Below are 16,102 nucleotides of genomic sequence, written 5' to 3' on the forward strand. Positions count from 1 at the left end.
CCTTCATCAATATTGTAGATCTCTGTTTCATCTTTCTAATGATGCAAGTTTCATTATTTTCTGGGTTTTTGACATATTTCACCATGTGTTCTTGTGAGTAGTTTGTTTAGGACCTTGAGGATGGGTTAGGCTGGGTTGATCTTGTGGTTTGTTTGATTTGGTCAAGCTTGATTGTTGTAGATCTCTTCTAGGCTAGATGATCTTAATGCTAATCCTATATCTGAGAAGGTAGGGTTTGATTTCAAGCATCTTAGCATCACACCAATGTCTAAGGAGCATAGATAAGGCTAGATCTAGAGCTTACCATTAGGCTTGCTAAGAGATTAGAAGTCTTGTTTGGTTTGAGATGTATTGCTTAATGCCTGCTTGTGTAGATTCTTTTCTTTGTGAGAACAAGTCTAGAAATGCATAGGTTTGATTGTTTCTTGCCATGAGAGTGGATTAAACATGTCTTAGAATAGTATGTCTAGAGATCAGCTCAATGTTTGCTTGAGATTTGTTGACCAAGTTAGATAACCACAATGATTAGCTCAGCCCATGAATCCCTCCTCAAGGCCTTCTTTGTTTATTGAAATCTTAGTCTAAATATCATTGCTTGCTTGTTGTTTGATTAGTTTTAGCATTGCTCTGTTTTTCTTGTGTTGCTCTGTTTTCACGTTTAAGTCTAGCTCGACCACGTACTCGACCTACACTCGGTCGAGTGCTGCTCGAGTTCATCCCCAGAACTTGTGTTTTTGATTTGTGATTGTCTTGTTTCATTCCTGTTTCATTTCCATTGCATTCACTTAGTTTCCTGTTCATTACTTGTCTTGCATTAGTTCATTAGCATAGTGTCTATCTCTGTTCTAGTTTCATCATAGCTTTAATTTGTCTGTTCTGTTTGCATTTAGTATCTTATTCTAATTGTTTTTACTTTCTGCATTTCATATCTCATTTTAGGATTGTTAGTGACAAACAATCTTTACAATTGGCTTGACTTAGACTCATACGCACATCTTAATTGTTCACAATCACTCAGATAGGACTGACACCTCTTATACTGCAACTGCATAAGGGGAATTGAAACACCCTGACTTCTATTCATTCCATACATCATCATTCCATACATCTTTCTTTCACCACACCACAAAGAAAGTCAGTTTCAATTTGGCGTCGTTGCCCATTTGAGTGTGCTTTGTGACATTTAGGATCATTATTAGTCTAAGATTAAGTTCGTTTAAACACTTGTGAAGTTACTGAACTCGAATCTTCCTTTGCTTGGCTGTTTTGTGTTTCAGGTACCCACTCGACCACCTACTCGACCGCCACTCGACCGAGCTGTGATCGAGCACTTGATCGAGCCAGAAGCCGGACCTAAATAGCCATTACTTCCCAGTCGACTCGACCACCCACTCGAGCCTGCGCTCGACCGTGTACCTGTTCGAGTCTGTAGTAGAGTTTGTTGATGCACACAAGGTCAAAAGGCAAAGACAGTCTTCAACAGCCTATTGACAACATCCACAGGCTACAAAAGGGTTTGAGACATAAGCAAGGAAGAGTAGTTCAACAACAACAAGGTCAAGACATCATGGAGCAACAAGCTATCCATGAGCAGAGACCAAGGCACATTGGTGCAGGAGATGCACCCAATACCCACAACCAAAGGGCTGGAATTGTGCCACCTTCAGTAGCAAACAATAACTTTGAGATCAAGAGTGGATTGATCTCAATGATACAAGCCAACAAATTTCATGGGTTGTCAATGGAGGATCCACTAGATCACCTTGATGAGTTTGACAGAATATGTGGGCTCACTAAGATCAATGGAGTGAGTGAAGATGGATTCAAATTAAGGCTCTTCCCATTTTCTCTTGGAGACAAAGCTCACCTTTGGGAGAAGACTCTTCCTACTGGAGCTATCACCACATGAGATGCATGTAAGAAAGCTTTTCTGGCCAAGTTCTTCTCCAATGCAAGGACTGCTAGGTTGAGGAATGAAATTTCTGGGTTTGCTCAAAGGAATAATGAGAGCTTTTGTGAAGCTTGGGAGAAGTTTAAAGGATTCCAGACTCAGTGTCCTCATCATGGCTTCAGCAATAAGTCACTTCTAAGCACCTTGTATAGAGGAGTGCTCCCCAAGATAAGAATGCTTCTTGATACAACCTCTAATGGAAACTTCCTCAACAAGAATGTGGAAGAAGGATGGGAATTAGTTGAGAACCTTGCTCAATTTGATGGCAACTATAATGAGGATTATGATAGGACCATAAGGGGCTCCTCAACTGATCAAAAGGACAAGTATAAGAAGGATTTGAAGATGGTCAATGAGAAGCTTGACAAGATACTCCTCAGCCAGTCCAAGTCTATTCACTTCATTGGTGAAGAAGAAGCTCCAGTTCAAGAGGGGGAGCCTGAATTTGCTGAGTTGTGCTACATGCAAAACCAGGGAGGATTCAAAGGCTACAACCAAGGAGGTTTCAAAAACAACAATCTCTCTTATAGGAGCACCAATGTGGCCAACCCTCAAGACCAAGTCTATCCACCTCAACAACCTCAACAGCAACAAAACTACATCCCCAAGCAACAACACCAAGTGTTCCAGCCCCAATTGTGTCCTCCACCAGGGTTTCAGACTAACCAAGGCCAGGAACAAGACTTAAGAGCAATGATGCAACAGTTGTTGATTGGGCAAACACAAGGCAAGATTGAGGAAGCCAAGCAGTTTGCTGAGTTGAATCAAAGGCTCACATCACAGTACAATGATCTGAACATGAAGTTTGAAGGTCTCAACTCCATAATGAAGTATATGGAGAGCAACATTGCCTCTACTTCAGCTCCTAAACCCAACCAACTCCCTGGAAAAGCTGTTCAAAATCCAAGGGAGTTCACTGCAAAAGCCATTCATATCTCTGATGAGGAAGTCACTGAGGACAGTGAAGTCCAAGTTTGGGGGAATTCATTAGTTACTGAAGCCCCAAGTGACGTTTGTGCAAAGCAACTGGAGTCCGTTATTGCACTCGACCAAGTACTCGAGCAGCCACTCGACCGAGTGCATGCTCGAGTGGTCGATCGAGTTGCAGACTCAGAAGCTGTCAAGCCTGCTAAGTACATTCCTCCTGCTTACAAGCCACCTCTTCCATTCCCAGGACGTTTCAAAGCACAAAAGATTAAGGAGCTTAGGGAAATCATTGAGAGAAAGGAGATGATGGCTAAGCAACAAGAGGAAGAGAAGGCTTTGAAGGAAGTGGTTGTGATTGAGAAAGCTGTGGTTGAGGAAGTGTTGGCCATACAAGAGATCACCATTTCTTAACAAGAAGAAGAGAGAGGACCTGCCTTGGAACAGTATGATCCATATCCTCTCTACAAAGATTTTTTGCTTGATTTGTCAAAGAAGAAGGCTGAAGCTCAAGATGAGAAGGATCTTGAGGACCTTGGAGGAGTTATCATTCCAATCAAGCTTAAGAATCCAGGTCCATTCTATCTGCCTTCCACACTTAGCTATCTTCACTACAACCAATGCCTTTGTGATTTGGGAGCTTCAACAAGTGTGATGCCATACTCCATAGCACAAAAGCTTGGGAGAACTGATTTCAAGTCCACCAACCTTCATATATGTTTAGCTGATGGGTCAAACAAAGAAATAGTTGGAAGGTTTGAGAATGTCCCAGTCAAGATAGGGAAGGCAAGGGTTCACACTGATTTTGTGGTGTTGGAGATGGACAAGGAACCTGAAGATCCAATCATTCTTGGAAGGCCATTCCTAGCCACTGTTGGAGCAGTTATTGATGTCAAAGAAGGTCTTGTGACCTTGAACATTGCTGAAGATATAGCCATGAAGTTTAACATCTATAACCCAACCAACCGTCCTACCATTGATGATCAACCTTTTACTATCAAGGACAAGGGAGATCAAGAAGGTTCAAGTGGTGAAGCAACTCCAAAGGCTAAGCTCTCCTTTCAAGATGATTCTGTGGAAAAGCTTAAGAGGTCAGTTCAAGAGTTGACTAGTATGGTTGAGGATCTTCAAGTTATGCTGAACAAGAGGTCCTTAAAGAAAGCAAGACCAAGGCTCAAAATCAAGAAGAAGCATGGTTTGTGTGTTAAGGGTGAGGTGATCAAGGATCAACTTCACAGTGATCAAGAGGTTCCAGGGAGGATTTCATCACCTCCTTGGTATCTAAACAAGGCTTAAGAAGGCAACCAAAGTCAAGCTTAGTGACTTTAAACAAGCTCACTAGGGAGGAAGTCCCTAAGGTATCCTTTGTAAATATGGTTTATTTTTCTTGTAGTTTTGATGTGTTTTCTTTTATGTTTGTGTTGGACAGGCCTTTAGGTGAAAATGTAGTTGGGTAAGGAGAGATTTAGACTTGGAGAAGGAGACTCGCAAGCCCACTCGACCTGCCCACGAGAGGTACTAGACCGAGCTAGGAAGGAATTGAGGCCCATTTGATCTTCAAATAGCTAGAACGATCGAGTGGAGGGAAGAACAAGAAGAAAAATTTTGAAATTTCAAAATTTGGTCAAGGTGCTCGACCGTGTACAGTCGAGTGTGGGGTCGAGTGGCAGCAAAAAGCAGGTCAAAGATTCCCATTTCAAATTTGAATGGTATGGACGCTCCACCCTTGTCTCTTTGTCCCCTTAGCTTCTTTATATAGACCTTGCACGAAATTATACCTCTCACATTCTCTCATTTGCTCAAAACCATTGAATTCAAGTTTTAAAGTCTCTCTTATAGCTTATCTTTTGCTCAAGCTTAGTTCTTTCAAGTTTTTGGTTCACTAACCTATTAACTTTGAGCTTTGAGTCTGTTCCCTTCAGTTCTATTTGAAAAATGTCTTCAAGAATCACTAGAAAGTCTCAACAAACCGCTGCAACCTCCATGGAACATCATGATGCTAGCCTTGAATCAAGAGGAGAAGCTGGAAGGGCCACTCGACACCCCACTCGATCATGCACTCGACCGAGTGGTGGTTCGAGCAGCCGGTCGAGCCAGATGCCGCGTCCAAGGAGAGAGAGAGTTGAGGAAGATCCTGAGAGGACTGAAAGTGAGGAGGAAAGGGAGTCAACTCTCAATGAGTTCATGAGGAGACACAAGGCCAAAGGGAAGAGGCCAGCAGTGGAGGTTGAACAAGAGGAGAGTGAGAATGAGAGTGAGGAAGAAAGTGAAAAAGAAGAGATAGAGGATGATGGAGAAGCTGAGTCCTGTGGGTTGTCAAAGAGGCAACTCTATGATGCTTTCATGAGAATGGAGTTCTTAGGGACTAGATATCCACACAAGGAAACCATGGAGAAGCTAGCCATTAGTGAAGATGTGGAGTATCTCTTTGAGAAGAGAAACCTAACCAAGTTTATGGGGCTTTGCATGGAGGGCTACAAAGAAGACAGTTGTGAATTTCTAGCCACAGTCAAGCTGCATACATATGCAAGGAAGGATGCTGAGTTTGGAGCTGGTCACATTGCTTTCACAATCAAAGGGAAAAGGTATGAACTTTCAATGAAGAAGATAGCCAATGTGTTTGGTTTTGAGGTTGGGAGCAATAGGAGTTTGATGATTCCAAGAGAAGAGCTCTATGCTGTGTGGGAAACCATTGGGGACAACAAATACTACTCATCCTCCAATTCCAAGAGTTCAAGGATAAGGAGCCCAGTCCTAAGGTACTTCCACAAAGCTCTTGCCAACACCTTCTTTGCTAGGAAGGAAACTGGGAACATTAATGAGGGGGAGCTAAAGATGATTGATTTGGCTCTCAATGGAGTCATCTTCCAAGCAAGAATTGGTACCATCATTCTTGGGAGCACTGTGGAGACTGACCTAACAATGGTGCTCATTGACCACATGATTTACTTGAGAAGTTGGGTAGGCAAGTTGGAGAACAAAGGATCAAGAGGAGCACTAACCATTGGAGGCATCATTACTCCAATCCTACAAGCTGCTAAGGTTCCACTTAGAGGAGAAAGGGTTTCACCAAGATGGATTGACTCTAGCTACCTCACCTCTACTCCCATCCTAGCCAAGGAGATGCATCAAGGGAATCACATTTTCAACTTTGAACTTCCAACACTTGGGAAAAAGCAACTGATTTTGCCTAACCAAGAGCTCACCACCATTCAAGAAGGAGCCAACATTGAATTTTGGCCAGCTGAGGAGCATTTGTATGATGGGATAGTTCAACCTAGAGTTGATGAAGCTGGAGATGTGCAAATGGCTGATGGGGAGGAGCAATTTTACTTTGAGGATTATGAGCTCAACCCAAGAGATAGTAGAGGAGTGAGGGAGGCTACCAAGAGACTAACCCTTTTGCAAAAATGGAATAAATGGCATGGGAAGAGGTTTGATAAGCTGAAGAAGAAGGTGACCAACATGGCTAAGTCTATCAAGGGCTTAAAGAAGGAGATTGCTGAGTTGAAGAGTGGGAATTGTTCACCTACACCATCAAGCCCTTTGAGTAGGATTAGCTCAACTAGAGCACTTTCTAGAGTTGCGAACCCTGTGGAACCAGCTAGGGCTTCAATGTATGAGCCAAATCAGAGGAAGAGGAGCTCAAGTACCCGAGAACAACCATTTTCAAGGTACTCGACCGGGTCACTCGAGCACCCACTCGACCGAGCACCTCCAATGCACTCGGCCGAGTTCCAGCCCAGATCACCCTATGGTTTCCCACCTCCAGCTGCTTATCCAGGATATCAAGGTTACCCTCCCATCCCACCCCAGTACTTCATGGATCCAGCACCCTACCAGCAGTTCTACCAGCAGCAAGGTCAACATTTTGACACTCGTGGTCCAGCTCGACCCCCCCCCCCCCACTCGAGCACGTACTCGACCGAGTCCCGGTCGATTCCCATTGTCGACCTGCCCCAATCTACACCTCCAAGTCACCAACAAGACCCCAACTACTCCTATGACAGCATGCAGATGGATGTGGACAACTACTTCCACAATCCCTAAGGTACCACTATCACCTTCACTTGTAGATATCATTGCATTTGACATTGTGTTTTGTTTTTTTGTTTTTCATCTTGAATCCTCAATCAAATTTCTTTCACATAGAGACTGTGTGATTTAAGTTTGGGGGAGGGTTTGAGATAGCATTTGACATTGTGTTTTGTGATTCTTATTTCAAATTTTTAGCATCATCATGTTAATACTTGCATAGCATCTAAGACATAGAAAAACCCTAAAAATTTGAAAATTTTTGCAAAAATCTTTATAAAAAAAAGAGTGTTCATGTAGTTTGCACTGCACATTAGGATCTTGTTTAGCATGTTTCATGTAGGATTGTATAGTATTTGCATTAGGGATCTATGATGAGTATTCCCTTGTTAGCTTGTTTATTCACTAGACTAGGATTAATGCCCAAGTTAATAGTACTTTGATGCTAGTTGAATGGTTAGAAGAATAAGATTGAACCAAGCCTTGAATTCCTACATTGCATTTGGTCTAAATTGAAGCATATTGAGATTTGAAACCATTTCCTATTTATAAGAACCTAATATTGACTTTCAATTATCAATGTGTGCATTGCTTTAAACTCATGGATACCATATGCATATTTGGATCATCTTCTTCCTTTTTACCATTCTTGTTGATCCAAGTAGCTGATTTCCTCATTAGAATCAGTTCCCCTACCCCTAAACCAAACCTTCTTTCAAGCCATATTTATTCTTGTGTGTGTGAGGCCTATTTTTGGGATTGAGCTTGGTAGAAAGTGTTAGGTTTGAACTAACAAGAGTAAAGTCTTGTGTAGTTCTAGTTTGCATTTTTCAAACTAGATAGGACTAGGTGGTTCACTTGTTGGGTTTGGGACTTGGCTGTCATGAAAAGAAAAGAGGAAAAAGAGAAAAAAAAGGTTAGAGTCTTTAGGAGGGGAATGTGTTTAAGAAAATTTAAAGTCTAGTGAAAGAATGGGAAGAATAAGGTTGTTTAAAGATGGTTCTAGTTAAAGAAAAGAGAGAAAGGAAAGAGAAGTCTAGCAAAATGCTTGTATGTGTCTAAGTGTTCTTACCTTTAGCATTCTTCTAAAGTTCAATCCATTTTTTTTATGAGAGAACCTTGATATTGATAAGCCCTACTCTAAAAAGAGACCATCATTGTCTCTAAACCTTTTACTGCCAAGCCAAATGAGTTTAAGCATTGCACATAATTGATTCATGTTCTTGATTAATGAATGTTAAAGGAAATGGTTGATTTGAATGCATGTGGACATCTAAGGCTCAAATCAGTGAAGGTTGTGATATGCTTGTCTAAAGTATATAAGTAAAGCTCATTCAACTTGCATCATAGTACTAATAACTTGGACATTGATTCTAGATAGTCTATTTGCAAGCTTTAGGAGCTGAGATCCCACTTTCAAACCTCACCTACCTTCTTTTGTCTTGATTATTTGCTTGAGGGCAAGCAAAGACTAAGTTTGGGGGTGTTGATGTTCATATATTTTACCTTGTTTTCCCTTAGTTTATTCACAACTTTTGCATCTTTTGCTATCCATTTAGGCCATTATTGTGTAGCTTTAGGACTAATCATGCATTAGAGTATAGTTGCATTGCATTTGCATCTTTTCATGCATAAACAGGTGATTTTGGAGCTTAATGAGCATGGAAGCAATGCTGAGGAGAAATGAAGCAATCCTGAGGAGAAAACAAGAGAGTTAAGGCTGTAGAATCAAGGTCCGAAGTCCAACTCGACCGCACCACTCGACCACCACTCGACCGTGTGCTGAGAAGGACTCGACCGAGTGGAGAATGCACGAGAGAAGCCAGCTCGACCAACCACTCGACCGAGCACTGGTCGAGTTGACCGAGCCGTTGACTGCTTTGACTTTTTGTATTTTTAGGGCTTCCACCTCACCTCCTATATAAGGCCCTTGTACCTGCAGCCACCAGAGAGTCCAACTTTTTAGAGAGTCTAAAACCTAGTTTTTACCTTTTTTAGATTTTATTCCTTTTGCACTTTCTTTTATTTTTAGATTTTGTACTTGTTTGAGAGAAAAAGACTAGATTCTTATATTTTGTTTGTTTCATAACTTTCAAAATATTAAGATTTCGAGTTTTATTCCTTCATCAATATTGTAGATCTCTGTTTCATCTTTCTAATGATGCAAGTTTCATTATTTTCTGGGTTTTTGACATATTTCACCATGTGTTCTTGTGAGTAGTTTGTTTAGGACCTTGAGGATGGGTTAGGCTGGGTTGATCTTGTGGTTTGTTTGATTTGGTCAAGCTTGATTGTTGTAGATCTCTTCTAGGCTAGATGATCTTAATGCTGATCCTATATCTGAGAAGGTAGGGTTTGATTTCAAGCATCTTAGCATCACACCAATGTCTAAGGAGCATAGATAAGGCTAGATCTAGAGCTTACCATTAGGCTTGCTAAGAGATTAGAAGTCTTGTTTGGTTTGAGATGTATTGCTTAATGCCTGCTTGTGTAGATTCTTTTCTTTGTGAGAACAAGTCTAGAAATGCATAGGTTTGATTGTTTCTTGCCATGAGAGTGGATTAAACATGTCTTAGAATAGTATGTCTAGAGATCAGCTCAATGTTTGCTTAAGATTTGTTGACCAAGTTAGATAACCACAATGATTAGCTCAGCCCATGAATCCCTCCTCAAGGCCTTCTTTGTTTATTGAAATCTTAGTCTAAATATCATTGCTTGCTTGTTGTTTGATTAGTTTTAGCATTGCTCTGTTTTTCTTGTGTTGCTCTGTTTTCACGTTTAAGTCTAGCTCGACCACGTACTCGACCTACACTCGGTCGAGTGCTGCTCGAGTTCATCCCCAGAACTTGTGTTTTTGATTTGTGATTGTCTTGTTTCATTCCTGTTTCATTTCCATTGCATTCACTTAGTTTCCTGTTCATTACTTGTCTTGCATTAGTTCATTAGCATAGTGTCTATCTCTATTCTAGTTTCATCATAGCTTTAATTTGTCTGTTCTGTTTGCATTTAGTATCTTATTCTAGTTGTTTTTACTTTCTGCATTTCATATCTCATTTTAGGATTGTTAGTGACAAACAATCTTTACAATTGGCTTGACTTAGACTCATATGCACATCTTAATTGTTCACAATCACTCAGATAGGATTGACACCTCTTATACTGCAACTGCATAAGGGGAATTGAAACACCCTGACTTCTATTCATTCCATACATCATCATTCCATACATCTTTCTTTCACCACACCACAAAGAAAGTCAGTTTCAGTCTGCAACTTTCTTGTTCGGCAAATAAAACATAGTTGTTAAGATAAGTCGTTTTTGTAATCACACGACCAGACCTAGTTACCAATGGTTGATCTCCGACTTGTTGATCCTCAACTTGATTCTCAACATTCACATCATTCTCATTATTTTATTTCTCTTCTTGGTTATTATGGTTTTCAGCTTCTTGGTCTGCTTCTTGTTGATCATTATCTTGTTCATGGCCATGTCCACCACCATCTTCGATGAAACCTTCTTGAAAAAGCTTAAACATTCTTGGTTCACCATATGACTTGTTTGTTGTCGGTTACCAGTCCCAAGCCTTATTCTCATCAAAAATCACATCTCTACTGACAACTACTTTCTTAGCAATCGGATCACAGAGTTTATAAGCCTTAAAACCAGGTTCTATGCCAAGATTGATCACTCTCCTTGATCTATCATCTAGCTTTTTCAATTGTGGTCTGTTGATCTTTGCATACGCGACACATCCGAACACTCTCAAATGCTCAATGTTCGGTTTCTTGAATGTGAAACACTCATACGGCGTCTAACCATTCAGTGCTTTCGTGGGCACTCGATTAATGAGGTAAGTCGAATGACGTACAGCTTCTCCACACATATCATTCGGAATCATCATCACTTTCATCAAGCTTCTCGTCATCTCCATCAAGGTTTGGTTTCTTCTCTCGACCACACTGTTTTGTTGTGGTGTATATGGCGCAGTTAGGTGTCTAGTAACACCGTTTTCTTCACATAACCGATTGAGCTCAGCTAAGGTAAACTCTCCTCCTCTATCGGTCCGAAAAGTCTTGATGGTTAACCCACTCTGTTTTTCAACAAAGTCTTTCAAATCATTTAAAATAATCAAACCCTTCACTTTTTTTCCCTTAGTAGCATCGTCCACATGTACCTAGAGAAATCATCAATTAGGACAAACAAATAGCGGTTGTTAGCCGGTGTTGGTAGTGAAATCGGACCACATAAGTCTCCATGTACCAATTCCAAAGCATGTGATGCACGAAAACTTGTTTTAGCCGGGAATGAACCTCTTGTTTGCTTCCCAATTAAACACACCTCACAAATACCCTTATCATGGATCATGTGTAGCATTCCTACAACCATATCCTTTTTAACCATGTTATTCATGACATTAAAGCTCACATGCCCCAGCCGAGCATGCCAACGCCATGTAGTTTCATCACTGTCGAGCTGCAAACACATTGGAAAACTTATTTCAATTGGAGTTTTGTACAGACGGTTTGAACACCTAGTGACTCTTACAAGCAACTTTCCACATAGTTCGAGAAGTGTCAAAAACTATCCTTTCATGTTTACTTCGCACCCTCCTTTTGTTGCTTGTCCAAGGCTCAAAATGTTGTGTTTGAGGTCGGGTATGTAGTAGATTTCTTTGAGTTCTCTTATTTCTCCAGTCTTGCAAACAAAGTTAATGGTTCCCTTCCCAACAATATCAACGTAGGAGCAATCACCAAACCTGACTTTACCTTTAATCCTCTCGTTCAAACTGCAAAAGAACTCCTTGTTTTCTGACATGTGGTTACTTGCTCCATTATCCAAATACCAAACACTTGCAATGCCTTTGTTGGTTTCGTAGTTCTTCGGGATTACCTTTTCTTCGTTTAGAAACACAACTTCACGCATATACAATGCATCAGCTTCGTATGTTTCATTTAGATTTGATTCTTGATTCTGATTCTGGTTCTGTATTGGCTTGTTGGTACACGTCTTCGCATAGTGCCCTGGCTTATCGCATCTCTAACAAATTACTTTGGATAGATCCTTCTTAGGTTGTTTTTGGTTATCCTCTGTGGTTTCTCGTCCTTGGTTTTGGCCATTGAATCTCCCTTGACCCCTGCCTCTGCCAAAACTGCCTCTATCGTAGCTGCCTCATTTAGATCCTCCTCGGAAACCACCATAGCCTCCACGGTTGTTAGGAGAAGTATTGGTAAACATTAATTTACCTTGATCTTCGCCTTGATTTACTTCTCCAATACGTTCTTCATATGCTTTTAACCTCCCTACTATGTCTGCAAACATTGTTGTATTAAAGTCGAGAACTTGCTCCAGAGAGGCTACTATATGAATGAATTTTGTTCTATGAAGTCTTGTAAGAAACTTCTTCACCAGTTCTGATTCTTCAATGGTCTCTCCCAAAGAGTCTGATTGCGATGCAAGGCCTGAAATCTTGCCTGCAAATCCATCCACCGAATCTGAATCATTCATCTTCAAACGCTCTAGTTCTCCTAACAAGATCTGAAGTTTTGCTTCCTTTACACGTTTCGTTCCTTGGTGACGTGATCGAATGGCGTTCCAAAGTGTTTTAGCTGTATCTTGCTCTCCTACTTGCAAGATAAGTGACTTCGGGACATATTGAAACAGAAGGGTTGTCGCAATATCATTCTTCTTTTAGTCATTGGATCCTGGTTTGATTGTGTCCCAAATTTCGCTGACTCGAAGTATGATCTTCATCCTCATCGACCAAACTGTGTTTGTTGATGTTAGCAACGAACATTGGATTGATGGCGCTCCAAGGTTCTTTGTTCGTTGCGGTGGATTATGTTCGTCCCCCATGCTTGGTTTTGAAGAGTTTTCTCCACTGGTTCTTGATCAGAGACCCAACCTAGCTCTGATACCAAATCTAATAAAGAACTTGAAAAGAACTTGAAATATAAGAATACATCTCTTATTGATTTAGAAAACTCTCTCAAAAACTAAATCTCTCTCTCAAGTCTTATGGAACACCTCTCTATGGACTCTTATATTTATAGGTTTAAAATTTTGCCTAAACCTTAGAATTAACATTATACAACTTATTGAATATAGGAACTTTTCCTTTTTTCTAATCTATCTCTTTTGGCAACTTCCTAGGAGATAGTTTCTTCCTCAAGTTTGAATTATCCAATATAGCTTTCGTCAACTCTATATAGACATTCCAATACATAATAATGAAAAAAATTTGGGTTCACCCCTTCTTAATTAACCAATCAGAATACAACAATATGTCATGTCATATCATATTTTTAAAAATAAAAAGACAAAACAAATTAATTAAACAAATTATGTAAATATTTTATTAAGGAAACTATGTCGGTTTGGGTTTATAAAAGAGGAATAGAGTTTAAATTTATAATTTTAAAAATTATGTGTCGCTTTGGGTTTATAAAAGAATAGTTAGGATTTAGATTTTCTAATTAAACAAAATTATATGTCGATTTGGGTTTACAAAAGAATGTTTAGCGTTTAGATTTTACAATTAAACGAAATTATATGTCGGTTTGGGTTTACAAAAGAGTGATTAGGGTTTAGATTTTACGATTAAATAAAATTATATGTCGGTTTGGGTTTATAAAAGAGTGGTTAGGATTTAGATTTTACAATTAAACAAAATTATATGTCGGTTTGGGTTTATAAAAAGTGGTTAGGGTTTAGATGTGATAATTAAAAACTGTAATATAATATTATGATTAACAATTTTAAAATTGATTGATATACAAATTTTATTTCATTAATTAAGATTTGTTTCGTTAATTTAAAGGGGGTGAATAAGAAAATAAATTGTCCCATAATAATTAGCAGTTTTATAATTTCCTATCAAATTAGAAGTATCAAATAAAATGCTACAAAAACGTGTAAGATCACTAGTGTTAAAATGCAAAAAACGGCGAGTGTTTCAATTTTGGTAAAACAGCCGACAATATATAGGGAAAACGACCAAAATCAACCCAGACTATTTGTGAAACGCTTTTTCATACCCAAACTATGGTACCATGCAATTATCAATCTGAACAAACTAAAATTTCAAATTTTCTATCTAAACTTTATAAAATTAGCCGATTTCAATATGTCCGTAAACAGTGTTACTTGATCATTTAACTGTGCTGAGTCAGATGCCAACAAAACGTCGTTTTGATAGTTTAAATGACATAAAAAATGCTACTACCAAGATTCGAACCGACGTTAACTTAAAGCATCTTTCTTACAAATAACCACTCGGACAAATCGAATTCTTTGGGATTTATTAACAACGATGTAATATATTGTCTTCCGTAAATCTTCTTTTTCTAATGCAAACAGATCGACTTTTTTTTTTGTATTTTTTCAATGTAATATATTGTCTTCCGTAAATCTTCTCTTTCTAATGCAAACAGATCGACTTTTTTTTTTTTGTATTTTTTTCATGAGTTCCATGAATCTTAGTAAAACCCAGATCTGGATTTCTCCTCATCCATCACCATCTTCTCTTCTAGATAAGAATGTATTCGTTCAATCTCAAAGGCTTAGTTCACCGTTGCCTATTATATGCTGGGAAGCCTTGGATCTGTTCGTTTTTGCCATTGTGAAGCGAAGGAGAGAAGATGATTAGAAGAAGATTGACGAAAGAGAATATATTACATTGTTGTTAATCAATCCCATAGAAATCAATTTATCTTAGTGGTTACGAGGTGAAAATGATGGGCTAGGTGAACGCAGGTTCGAATCCTGGGAGTAGCAATTTCGTTTTGATGCCATGTGGTCGTTTTGTTGGCATCTGACTCAGCACCGTTAAATGAACAAGTAACACTGTTTACGGACATGTTGAAATCGGCTAATTTTATAAAGTTTAGGTAGAAAATTTGAAATTTTAGTTTGTTCGGATTGATAATTGCATGGAACCATAGTTTGGGTACGAAAAAGCGTTTCACAAATTGTTTGGGTTGATTTTGGCCGTTTTTCCACATGTATATAATGGCAGAACTATTGTTAAGGGAGACGGCTTCATCCACCCTACACAGACCGACGTTTGATGAATCAAAGTTTAAATTAAAACTATTGGTCGCCGGCCTTCCGCTCATATTTCTTTAAAAACAAAGTTGAAGACGTGTAGATCACTCCTCCCAAACACCACCACCTACGTAACTTCACGATCGTCACTACTCACTAGTCTTGACATTTACTTTTAAAAAACAGGCCCAAGTAAACGGAATTCGATGTAAATATCTACATTTATAAATAAATACTTGTCCATTGGAATGTTTATATGTATGTGTGTAAACATGCATTATTGTATCATATATGTTATGTGCGTGTGTGTATATAATTTGATAATCAAAGTCCACCGGATGGTTGGGTCGTGTTGGTTGTATTTGGGCTCGGCCAGAGTTGAGGTTTTGACTCTAGTTGAAAAGTCCATCCATACACATCAACTTTTTTTTTTAATGGAATCTACATCAATCAGAGAGTAACGAATAGCTAGTCTTTTTTCTTTGTATAATCTTCGTATAACTCTAATCTTTCAACTTTGAAAGAAACGTTAATAATTGGCGTCATTACAGAAGAGAAGCGGCGCATAACATGTGATGCAACCGTCGTTACAAACAAAATGGGACCAATCACATTCACACAGATCACTGTTAGGACTTAGGACGACGTTTGCGCGTTAGCCATTTGCCCAAATGCCAACTGTCTACTTTACTAGTACTTCTTTTTTGTCTTTGATTACGTATTCTAGTGTTCTAGCTTCATAAAAAAAGTTTCCTAATGCAATCTATTAATATCAATGTATAGAATGTTAACGAACTTATAATGAAAAATTATGTTGTATATGATTATTGAGAAATGATTGAAATGTGACGTTATGATATGTTGAGAAGAAACAAAAAATAATTAGGGGGGATTAGTTTATAATTGGAAATTAAAAAGCGTTTAACCACGATTTTGATAGTTATTCACATTCAGCAATTACGTAAGAACAACATGATAGTTACTGGTTTTCTGATCAGTTCAAGTTCCATTCATTGATATTAAACCGTTATAAACAATTAATTTTAATTAAAATGTACCATATATACTTTCTAATATAATTAAGGTCATAGGTTGGTGGTCTCTATGCATTTTATTTGGTGTACATCATTAATATTAAATGACTGTAAT

At 38.9% G+C, this 16,102-nt stretch overlaps 1 non-coding gene across 1 annotated transcript; it reads right to left on the reverse strand.

Moving 5' to 3' along the window:
- Positions 1-1,963: 1,963 nt before the first annotated feature.
- LOC147939938 (small nucleolar RNA R71) lies at positions 1,964-2,070 on the reverse strand. The gene has a single exon (XR_015564826.1). It is a non-coding gene; the product is annotated as a small nucleolar RNA R71 (small nucleolar RNA).
- Positions 2,071-16,102: the final 14,032 nt, after the last annotated feature.

This window comes from Camelina sativa, chromosome 8 (assembly GCF_030686135.1).
Source record: "Camelina sativa cultivar CO46 ecotype springtype chromosome 8, ASM3068613v1".
NCBI lineage: Eukaryota > Viridiplantae > Streptophyta > Magnoliopsida > Brassicales > Brassicaceae > Camelina > Camelina sativa.